The sequence below is a fragment of the Mytilus californianus genome, unplaced genomic scaffold (genome assembly GCF_021869535.1).
Source record: "Mytilus californianus isolate M0D057914Y unplaced genomic scaffold, xbMytCali1.0.p SCAF_5, whole genome shotgun sequence".
Lineage (NCBI taxonomy): Eukaryota > Metazoa > Mollusca > Bivalvia > Mytilida > Mytilidae > Mytilus > Mytilus californianus.
Genome location: NW_026262701.1, coordinates 9,663,650 through 9,676,123, shown reverse-complemented (window position 1 = coordinate 9,676,123; position 12,474 = coordinate 9,663,650).

Genomic DNA, 12,474 nt, shown 5'->3' with positions numbered 1-12,474 from the left:
TCCATTGCTCAGTGTTAAGTCTTTGTGTTTTGGTCTGTTTTTCTTAAACTATAAGCAATAGGTCAATAATATTTGTTGTATGGAAGAATTGTTAGCTGTAAATGCCTGCCTAGCATGGTTCATCTGACCTTGACCTCATTTTCATGGTTCATTGGTCAATGTTTAGTTTACTTGGTTAATGTTAAGTTTATGTGACAGTTGTAATAAACCTTTATATTTAGGACTATCAACATAATATCAATGATTAGTAAAGAAGGCGAGACATTTCAGTGTGTGCACTCTTGTTGTAACTTCCAGACAATAACTTGTGTGTTAGTGTATGGATCTCTCTGACATTGTACCACAAGGTTCCATATCACAAAGGGAATGCTGGGATTGATTTTGGAGGTAATTGCCTTAAAATTTTAGGAATTAGGGGCCAAAAAAGGGACAAAAAACAAGCATTTTTCTAATTTCATGACAATAACTTGTGTGTAAGTGTATGGATCTTTCTGAAATTGTACTACAAGGTTCCATATCACAAAGGGAAAGCTGGAATTGAGTTTGGGGGTAATTGCCCAAAACGTTTAGCAATAAGGGGCCTAAAAGGGGCTAAAAATAAGCATTTTTCTAGTTTCCAGACAATAACTTGTGTTCAATTGTATGGATCTCTCTGAAATTGTACTGCAAGGTACCATACCACAAAGGAAAAGCTGGAATTGAGTTTGGGGGTAATTGCCCAAAACGTTTAGGAATAAGGGGCCTAAAAGGGGCTAAAAATAAGCATTTTTCTAGTTTCCAGACAATAACTTGTGTTCAATTGTATGGATCTCTCTGAAATTGTACTGCAAGGTACCATACCACAAAAGGAAGGCTGGGATTGATTTTGGGGGTAATTGCCTCAAAATATTAGGAATAAGGGGCCAAAAAGTGGCAAAAAACAAGCCTTTTTCTAGTTTCAGGACAATAACTTGTGTGTAAGTATATGGATCTTTATGAAATTGTACTACAAGGTACCATACCGCAAATGGAAGGCTGGGATTGAGTTTGGGGGTTATGAATCATAAGGGGGTTAAAAAAATTGGGGGGGGGGGGGGATTTTTTGTCCTAAGTTGGTTATTTTTTATTTATATATAAAAGCAAATAATAATGATATGGTTTGATTTCATCAAAAATTGAAATATTGGGGTTCTTTGATATGCTGAATTTAACCTTGTATTTAGATTCTAAATTTTTGGTCCTGTTTTCAAATAGGTCTACATTAAGGTCCAAAGGGTCCAAAATTAAACTTAGTTTGATTTTAACAAAAATTGAATTCTTGGGGTTCTTTGATATGCTGAATCTAACCGTGTATGTATTTAGATTTTGGATATTGGACCATAATAGGTAAATTAAAATTTTTTAAGTTCTTAGACCACATTCATTCTGTGTCAGAAACCTATGCTGTGTCAAATATTTAATCACAATCCAAATTCAGAGCTGTATCAAGCTTGAATGTTGTGTCCATACTTGCCCCAACTGTTCAGGGTTCGACCTCTGCGGTCGTATCAAGCTGCGCCCAGCAGAGCATTTTATTACGAGGTTAAAATTAGAACCTAGATCATATATTCACATATTAAAACTTCTGGTTTCTCATGTATGATAATTATACTTACCTATAACCTTTTTGACTAAAAATTAACTCCTTAGTTTATTTTATCATTGAATTAATGAGGTTTAGATGTCTGAAAATTGATGACACAATACATTGAACCGACATCAAATTCATTGTAATTGCCTTGCAAATGTAAATCTTGAAATGATACTTTAAATAACTCACTCATCAACATGTTTAAATTTAGTGCCTTTCTATCACATTTACTGTTTTAATTCTTTGTAGAAATTACTTTTTTTGTTTCACCGGCACCATAATCGTGTACGTTTAATGTGGATTGATGTCCTTTCATGTTTATACTAAAGGAGAAAATACGAAATTGAATGATCAATGAGATTTATAATGGAGAAATAAAAAAGAATATTTCAACCATCAAATCACTTTTCTTCTATTTATATCAAAATGTAAAATAAATAATATTAGGATTACACCTAATTTATTTGAATAGATTGTAAATGATTGTAAAATTTAAGGTCTTATAAATGCACCTATAAAAACACATAATATAAAAATATTCTATGGGTAAATTGATTTCATATGAAATATTCTTTTGAAAAGTGTTTTATCTAAACAAATCTTTTACTTACAGTTTTAAGGCCTATTTCATATGTATTCTATGAACATGTTTTATTTGTGGACCTTTGTATTTCATTTTTAGGGAAAATCTTTTTGGGGATAACATAAGTACATATAAATTTGTGGTGGCAAGCTTAATGTGAGTGAAAATAATTTTTGTATTTTGTTAGGTATACAAAATAATGTCAATTTAATTTTCTTTTTCTTTTTTCTAATTTTTTTTGCAGTAAACTACAAAACGACCATGTTGATATACAACAAATAAACGATTTCTAAAGGTTCATAGTAAGCATAAATATAAAAGTTGATCCACAGTAAAATCATTGAGATATTTAAAATAACATTGACACAGAAAAGTTTTCAATAGTTCAGGTTGATACGGCATGCCATATATTTTTTTCATTGTTGATATCAAGCTGTGATTTTTGTAATACATTCATCATCTATGATAGTTCCATTGAAAGCAATACAATATAATCTTTTTATAAGATAAGAGATAATTTTTTTCATTTTATTGAAAATCAGGTTAGATATGTGGCTAATTAGTTTTGTTAGCTATCAGTGGCCAGTTTTGAATAACTTCAAATTATACTTTTCTATAAAAAAATAAAAAAAATAATGAAAATTATGCATAAATGAGGTTGAAATGGAGTAGTGTAAATTCAGTAATTTCTGAATATACAGTATAAGAATATGGAGGTTGTAGGGTATTTTGAATTTTCTCAAAGTAATTGATTTGTTAGTAATTTGATATAACTGTTATATTACACTCCTTGGTACACTTCATACTCAACTTGTTACAATAATAATCAGATGTAATCTGAATACTAAATATCATACAACTAAAACTTATTTATAACTGGCCTGAGAGTGAAATGTGCACCATTTGTAAAATAAATCATGAAATGTGTAATGTAAGTAATTTGACAGTATTTATATAATGCTTCAGTTGTTGTTACTTATTATAATGAAAATACAGATTGACTTCAAATATTTCTTTGTTTGTTGAGTCATTTACAAATAGACAGGGCACTTTCCTCACAGGCAAGACAATAAAACCAAAAAGAACCAAAGGTAAAGCCAAAAACCCTTTGCCTTGATTTTAGTGCTTAATGCTGATTTGGTAAGTCCAGCCCTTTTCAATGGATTATTACAATTGTTTTTATGTTGTACTGTTAGTCCACAGTATAAGGTTAGGGAAAGGTTGAGTGCTCACAAACATGTTTTAACTTTGCCATATTCTTTATGTGCCTGTAACTAGTTGCTGTCATCCATAATAACTATCTCCACACTTTGTGCAGTCCCAAGCATATTAATCCTTGGTGACCATTTTACAGAAAGCTTTCATACTTGGTATGATTGTTAGTCCTCTACCGACGAAGTTGAAGGAGACTTTAGGCCGTGGGGGCATTAAGTTTTACCCTTGTCCGTCTGTACGTACGTCCATCCGTACGTCCCAAAATTGGTTTCCTTTCTCTAAGTTGAGTTTGCCTCAACCAAATGATATGAAACTTATACACAATGCTAATTACCACAAAACACAGATCAAGTTTGAATTTAAGTGGCGTTACTTTTACCATTCTAGAGTTATGCCCCTTTATAAATGGAAAAATTGCAAAATTTTTGGTTTCTGTTCTCTAACTTAAGTTTGCCTCAACCAAATAGTATGAAACTTATACACAATGCTTGTAACCACAAAACACAGATCAAGTTTGAATTTTGTTGGCGTCACTTCAACCATTCTAGAGTTATGCCCCTTTATGAATGGAAAAATTGCAAAATTTTTAGTTTCCGTTCTCTTACTTAAGTTTGCCTCAACCAAATGTTATGAAACTTATACACAATGCTTATTACCACAAAACACAGATCAAGTTTGAATTTTGGTGGCGTCACTTTAACCGTTCTAGAGTTATGCCCCTTTATAAATGGAAAAATTGCAAAATTTTTATTTTCTTCTAAATATCAAGTTTTTTTTTAAATTGGAGTTATCTTCCTTTGTCCATGATTATAGTTGAATCAACTACAATCAATGCTTTATACAATGCAATGTTTAATTTTGACTTCCACTGATAAAACACAGATCAACTTGAATTTGGATAGTGTCACTTTCACCATTATTGAGTTATGCCCCTTTATAAATCGAAAGATTGCAAAATTTTTAGTTTTCATTCTGTAACTTATTTTGCCCCAACCAAAGATTATGAAACCTATACACAATATTCATTACCACAAAACTAAGATCAAGTACAAATTTTTTGTTTCTGTTTTCTAACTTTAGTTTGCCTCAACCAAATGTTATGAAACTTATACACAATGCTTATTACTACATAAGTACGAAATTTGGTGGTGTCACTTTTACCATTCTTGAGTTATGTCCCTCTATAAAAATAAAAATTGCTGAATTTTTCATTTCCGTTCTCTAACTTTAGTTTGTCTCAACCAAATGTTATAAAACTTATACACAACCATTCTAGAGTTATGCGTGTTTTCAAATAGAAAAATTGCTGAATTTTTAGTTTCTGTTCTCTACTAAAGTTAGCCTCAACCAAATGTTATGAGACTTACACACAATGCTATTTACCACAAAACTCGGATCAAGTTCAAATTAGGGTAGTGTCACTTTTACCGTTCTTCAGTTATGTCCCTTTATAACTATATGCTATGCAAGCGGGGGCATCGTCTGTGTCCACATGTGGACTCTATCCACATTAATTCTTCATGCTTGAAGATATTGATTTGATATTTGGTGTATTGTTTTATCATGACAAGTTTCAGGTCAAGTTCAATTTTAACGATTTTAGCTTTTCTCATTGTTCAGTTGAAGTCCTTTCCCTAGAATTAAATTTTTGACACAATACTTATTACTAGATTTCTGTTCAAAGGGAAATAACTCATTTTTTATGCCCCCACCGTAGCAGTGGGGGCATTAAGTTTTACCCTTGTCCGTCTGGACGTACGTACGTACGTCCCAAAATTGGTTTCCGTTCTCTAACTTGAGTTTACCTCAACCAAATGTTATGAAACTTATACACAATGCTTATTACCACAAAACACAGATCAAGTTTAAATTTTGGTGGCGTCACTTTAACCGTTCTAGAGTTATGTCCCTTTATAAATGGAAAAATTGCAAAATTTTTAGTTTCCGTACTCTAACTTAAGTTTACCTCAACCAAATGTTATGAAACTTATACACGATGCCTATTACCACAAAACACAGATCAAGTTTAAATTTTGGTGGCCTCAATTTAACCCTTCTAGAGTTATGCCCCTTTATAAATTGAAAAATTGCAAAATTTTTAGTTTCCGTTCTCTAACTTAAGTTTACCTCAACCAAATGTTATGAAACTTGTACACAATGCTCATTACCATAAAAAAAACAGATCAAGTTTGAATTTTGATGGCTTTTCTTTAACCGTTCTAGAGTTATGCCTCTTTATAAATGGAAAAATTGCAAAATTTTTATTTTCTTCTAAATATCAAGTAATTTTTAAAATTGGAGTTATCTTCCTTTGTCCGTGATTAAAATTGAATCAACTACAATCAATGTTTTATACAATGCAATGTTTAATTTTGACTTCCACTGATGAAACACAGATCAAGTTGAATTTGGGTAGTGTCACTTTAACCGTTATTGAGTTATGCCCCTTTATAAATCGAAAGATTGCAAAATTTTTAGTTTCCATTCTGTAACTTAAGTTTGCCCCAACCAAACATTATGAAACCTATACACAATATTCATTACCACAAAACTAAAATCAAGTACACATTTTTTGTTTCCGTTTTCTAACTTTATTTTGCCTCAACCAAATGTTACACAATGCTTATTACTACATAATACAGATTAAGTACAAAATTTGGTGGCGACACTTTTACCATTCTTGAGTTATGTCCCTTTATAAACATAAAAATTGCTGAATTTTTCGTTTCCGTTCTCTAACTTTAGTTTGTCTCAACCAAATGTTATAAAACTTATACACAACCGTTCTAGAGTTATGCGTGTTTACAAATAGAAAAATTGCTGAATTTTTCATTTCTGTTCTCTATTTAAGTTAGCCTCAACCAAATGTTATGAGACTTACACACAATGCTTACTACCACAAAACTCAGATCAAGTTCAAATTTGGGTAGCGTCATTTTTACTGTTCTTCAGTTATGTCCCTTTATAACTATATGCTATGCAAGCGGGGGAATCATCTGTGTCCACATGTGGACACTATCCACATTTATTAAAAGATATTTTTATTAATAGTAAATGACATTTTTGATTTGTTCCCTATTCTTTGGTAAATTGTTTGAAGAATTTAGTGGTAGGTTTGTTTGTTATTGATTCTGAATGCTATATATTAAAAAAAAAATTTGGATGAAGTGAACTCTTTTATTTAGATAATCATCTTTTTTTGATAATGGATATATTTCATTTAAGAAATAATTCATGGAAGCCATAGATTTGTTGGAAATTTACACATGGTCTCGGCCATGATATCCAAATTATTCCCGAGTGTTAGCGAGGGTTGGAATTACCAAATATCATCGCCCACTCCTGGCCATGTGTAAATTCACTAAAATAATCAGTTTTCCATACTTTTTTTTTGTCATTCTTGAAGATAATGATTTGATAATTAGTATATAGTTTAATCATGACAAGTTACAGATCGAGTTCGAATTTTGTTCCTTTCTGATGATTTTGTGCAGAGTTATGGTCTTTGGACATAAAAAATTCACTTAAAAAATAATTTTCGTCATGATTGAAGATATTGACTTGATATTTTTATGTAGTTAAATACACCATGACAAGATATAAATCAAGTTAGAATTTCTTTCCATTACAATGAATTTACAACCGGTAGGGGACTATGTATTGCTATGCAATACTCTCAGAATGCTTGTTAAATGTCATCATATTCCCTTGACCATGCTGTATCATCAGTATGATTTGACAATTTTTATGGGAGTTAAAGGACTTTGACCATTTGTTTTTATGCCCCCGCCTTAGCGGAGGGGGCATTTAAGTTACACCCTTATCCGTCTGTCCGTACGTACATCTCAAAATTTGTTTCCGTTCACTAACTTTAGTTTGCCTCAACCAAATGTTATGAAACTTATACACAATGCTTATTACCACAAAACACAGATCATGTTTGAATTTTGGTGGCGTCACTTTTACCAGTTTACAGTTATGCCCCATTACAAATGGAAAAATTGTTGAATTTTTCGTTCCATTCTCTAACTTTAGTTTGCATCAACCAAATGTTATGAAACTTTAACACAATGTTTATTACCACAAAACACGGATCAAGTCTGAATTTGGGTAGCATCACTTTTACCATTCTAGAGTTATGCCCCTTTACAAATGGATAAATTGCTGAATTTTTCGTTTCTGTTCTTTAACTTTAGTTTACCTCAAACAAATGTCATGAATAACTTATGTGCAATGCTTATTACCACAAAACACAGATCAAGTTTGAATTTTGGTGGCCTCACTTTTACTGTCCTAGAGTTATGCCCCTTTACAAATGGAAAAATTGCCGAATTTTTCGTTTTTGTTATCTAACTTAAGTTTGCCTCTACGAAATGTTATGAAACTTTTTCACAATGCTTATTACCACAAAACTCAGATCAAGTACAAATTTGGGTAGTGTCACTTTTACAGTTCCTGATTTATGTCCCTTTATAATGTTATATGCTAGAGGGGGCATCATCTGTGTCCCATTGACACATTCCCCATTTATTTAGTATTGTAACAATGACACCTTGTGAATGCAACTCCTCAGAGTCCTTTTACCGAAACTTCCCATAATCATTGGGGATTGTTTGCCATCATATATTTGAAGTTGAACATATTGTACCATCATTTTGATATGAAAATTTTAACAAGTGTTATCATGCATGGTTATAGGACTTTAAACATTTATGGAGTATTGTAACAATAAGACCCATGGTTATAGGACTTTAAACATTTATGGAGTATTGTAACAATAAGACCCATGGTTATAGGACTTTAAACATTTATGGAGTATTGTAACAATAAAACCTTGTGAACGCAACTCCTCTGAGACCATTTGTCAGAAAGCTCTCATACTTGGTTCTATTCACAGTTTGCGATCACATATAGTTGACCATATTATATTGCCATTTGATTTGACCATATTTATAGGAGAAATGGGACTGACCAGTTGTTGGAGTATTGTTACAAAAGCTCCTTGTGAAAGCAACTCCTCTGAGACTGTTTTACAGAAAGCTATCATATTTGGTAGGATTTTTGCCATCATGTGTAGTTGATCATACTAGAGTAATGTTACAGTGTCTCCATTTGAAGGAAAGCTTTAAACCTTGTAGTAATTTTTGCCATATTGTGTCGTTGGCCATGTGGGGTTTCGGACTCACAACCTCAGTGTTAACAAACTATTGATACAGTAGATGAACTACTTAGACCACTAGGCCACCGAGGGCCCTAACCTTTTCCTAAAAATTGAACCACCTGAACCTCAAATTATTTTACCTTAGATCCTGTTATGTACAATAGCCTTAAAAAAATTGTATGTTATTGTACCACAATGAGGCTTTGTTAGGGCAAATCCTCTGAGACTGTAGTACAGAAATCTCTTATATTTGGCAGAAATGTTTGCCATCGTGTGTAGTTGACCATATTATAATTTCATTTTGATTTGACCATTTTTATGGGAGTTATGGGACTTAAAACATATTTCAACTATCATACCACAATGACATAATGACATCCAATCTTACTACTCTAAATGGTGACATTTCTCTATCGCATTCCAATCTTGGTCTCTTTCATTTAATTGATTGGGTTTTTTAACGATTCTTTCAGCACAAATGTGCTATTTTGTGGCGGTCAGTTTTCACTGGTGGAGGAAGCTGGAGTGCCTGGAGAGAATCCTAGTCAATTAAGATTGGAGTCGAGTGCACCTGCCACATGTGGGATTGGAACTGACAATCTCAGTGTTGGCAGACTAGTGATGTAGTAGTTGGACCATTTAGACTACTCGGCCACCATTTAATGTTATTTGCCTAAATAAAGCTGTTTGGTTTTTTCTTTTGAATTGTTTCACATTTTGTTGTCCCAAGGCCTTTAATAGCTTACTATATGGAATTGGTTTTGCTCACTGCTGAAGGCTGTTCTGTGACCTGTAGTTAAGTCTCCCAAACGAAGTTTGGGAAGACTTATTGTTTTTGCTCAGTTCTTATTATTATTATTATTATTCTTCCTCTTCCTCTTCCTCTTCCGCCGCTTTTAAATCTGAACTTGTCCACACCCATTCTCCAAAACCGCTTGTCAGATTAACTTAGGGTTTCACAATATGTTAGACTAACATGTCTAGTGGTGCAATCAGGGTTTTGTTTGTGCAATGGGGTTTATAAAGGGGTACTTTGAGGGGCAAAAAGAAAAGAGGGTTTTACTATAGAACCCTATGGGATTTTATTTTTTAAAATTTTCAAATGATTATAAATTGAAAACCGTTTGTGATAGACACAATCTTTTTAATTGAAAATGTTCTAAATGACAAAACCCATTAAATGAAATACAGGGTTAGTCCCCAGGGGTCATCCCCACCCCCTGCCATTTAAGAAAGTTCTAATACCTTGTAAGTGGTCAAGATCCCCACCCCTAAACCATATATATTATGGTTTGTCATGCTAAGATGGTTTGAATGATATACAGGGTTAGTCCCCAGGGGTCATCCTGACCCCCTGCCATTTGAGAAAGTTCTAATATCTTGTAAATGGTCGAGATACCCACCCCTAAACCATATATATTCTGGTTTGTCATGCTAAGATGGTTTGAATGATATACAGGGTTAGACCCCAGGGGTCATCCCGACCCCCTGCCATTTGAGAAAGTTCTAATATCTTGTAAATGGTTGAGATCCCCACCCCTAAACCATATATATTCTGGTTTGTCATGATAAAGCACATGAAATGAAATACAGGGTTAGTCCCCAGGGGTCACCCCCACCCCATGCCATTTAAGAAAGTTCTAATATCTTGTAAGTGGTCAAGATCCCCACCCCTAAACCATATATATTCTGGTTTGTCATGCTAAGATGGTTTGAGTGATATACAGATTAGTCCCCAGGGGTCATCCCGACCCCCTGCCATTTGAGAAAGTTCTAATATATTGTAAATGGTCGAGATCCCCACCCCTAAACCATATATATTATGGTTTGTCATGATAAAGCAAATCAAATGAAATACAGGGTTAGTCCCCAGGGGTCACCCCCACCCTATGCCATGTAAGAAAGTTATAATATCTTGTAAGTGGTCAAGATCCCCACCCCTAAACCATATATATTCTGGTTTGTCATGCTAAGATGGTTTGAATGATATACAGGGTTAGTCCCAAGGGGTCATCCCTACCCCTGCCATTTGAGAAAGTTCTAATATATTGTAAATGGTCGAGATCCCCACTCTTAAACCATATATATTCTGGTTTGTCATGATTAAGCACATGAAATGAAATACAGGGTAAGTCCCCAGGGGTCACCCCCACCCCATGCCATTAAAGAAAGTTCTAATATCTTGTAAGTGGTCAAGATCCCCACCCCTAAACCATATATATTCTGGTTTGTCATGCTAAGATGGTTTGAATGATATACAGGGTTAGTCCCCAGGGGTTATCCCAACCCCCTGCCATTTGAGAAAGTTCTAATATCTTGTAAATGGTCGAGATCCCCACCCCTAAACCATATATATTCTGGTTTGTCATGCCAAGATGATATGAATGATATACAGGGTTAGTCCTTAGGCATCACTAATGCAAATAACTTTACTGGACCAAACCAATTTTCACTGGACTTTGCCCAATGTCAGGCGACCCTGGGAATTACGAATTATGGGAGCTTCGTTTGGGAGACTTCGTAACAGCATCCTGTTACAATCATTTCTTGTTGTTTACATCTTTGTACTTTTTCTCTTTAGTCTTGGATGGATAGTAGGCAATCATATCACATCTTCTATTATTTATTGATCTTTTAAATGGCCATCATGACATTTCAAGAATTTTCTCAGAGAACACAAAAGGAACCACAAAGAGCCGACTGGGATTGAAATTTGGCAGTGAAATTTAAGAGGTAAAAATCCTGCACTTCCATTATAATTAGAGTTCTGGACAGCAACATTGCTTATAAATTCAGTCAATGCACCATGATCTAGTGGGCAGGGCCAGAAAATGGTATACAAACTGAGATGTACAGACAGTAATGTAACTTTATAGAAAATATTCTTCTCTATTGCAAGTAGTTCCTATCAATCTAACTTGGACAGAAAACTTAACATTAAAAATTGATAATTAATTCAAAGTCACTGGACCATGTCCTAGGGGGCAGGGCCTCAAAATAGTTGTCAAACTGATATGTATAGATAGTAATGTAACTTCATACAATTGTTGATGTCATCAATCCCTATGTCTCGCTTTCCACAACTTTTGTCGCAGGCGAGACTAAAACCATAGGCATTCTGATCACTTCCTGAATGACCATCATCTAATAGGAATAAGCCACAAGAATTTTAACAACGAAAACTTTATGAATAAATTTATTTCAAAAAGAATATATAACATGATTAATAACTTTAAATAATAGCGTATAATTTCATTGGTCACCAAGGTAACTACTGTAAATTCAGAAATTTTTTATTAAAGTAAATTTATCATTGCAATTGATAAACAAATGACAAAAAAGTGAGATTTATTATTGCAATTTCTAGAAATTCTTCATACAAATAATGCTTTCAAAATAGGAATGTGGGTTTTTAATTTTTGCTAAATCTCTAAAAACATCTAAAAAATTCTGAATTTACAGTATCTTGAAAATCTCAATAATTTAAAAAAAGAAGCAAAGAAATAAAGATACAATACTAAAGGTCAATGAATTGTTTTACATGAATTCTAGCAAGGCCATTTATGTAATATATTATTGAATTCTAATTAATATGATCATCCTTTTATGAAGATTCCATAACACAAAAAAAATTTCTTAACTATAATATTCTTAGTGTTGCATGCAAAAAGTTTCAAAAATAAGTCAGTGCGTAACAAAGGTAAAGGTGGACAAAGTAAACTACTTTGGTGGTCTCTCTAGAGGTCACCAGTGTAATCCCATGTCAGGTCAACCACGTATTATATCTCTAGAGGTCACCAGTGTAATCCCATGTCAGGTCAACCACATATTATATCTCTAGAGGTCACCAGTGTAATCCCATGTCAGGTCAACCACATATTATATCTCTAGAGGTCACCAGTGTAA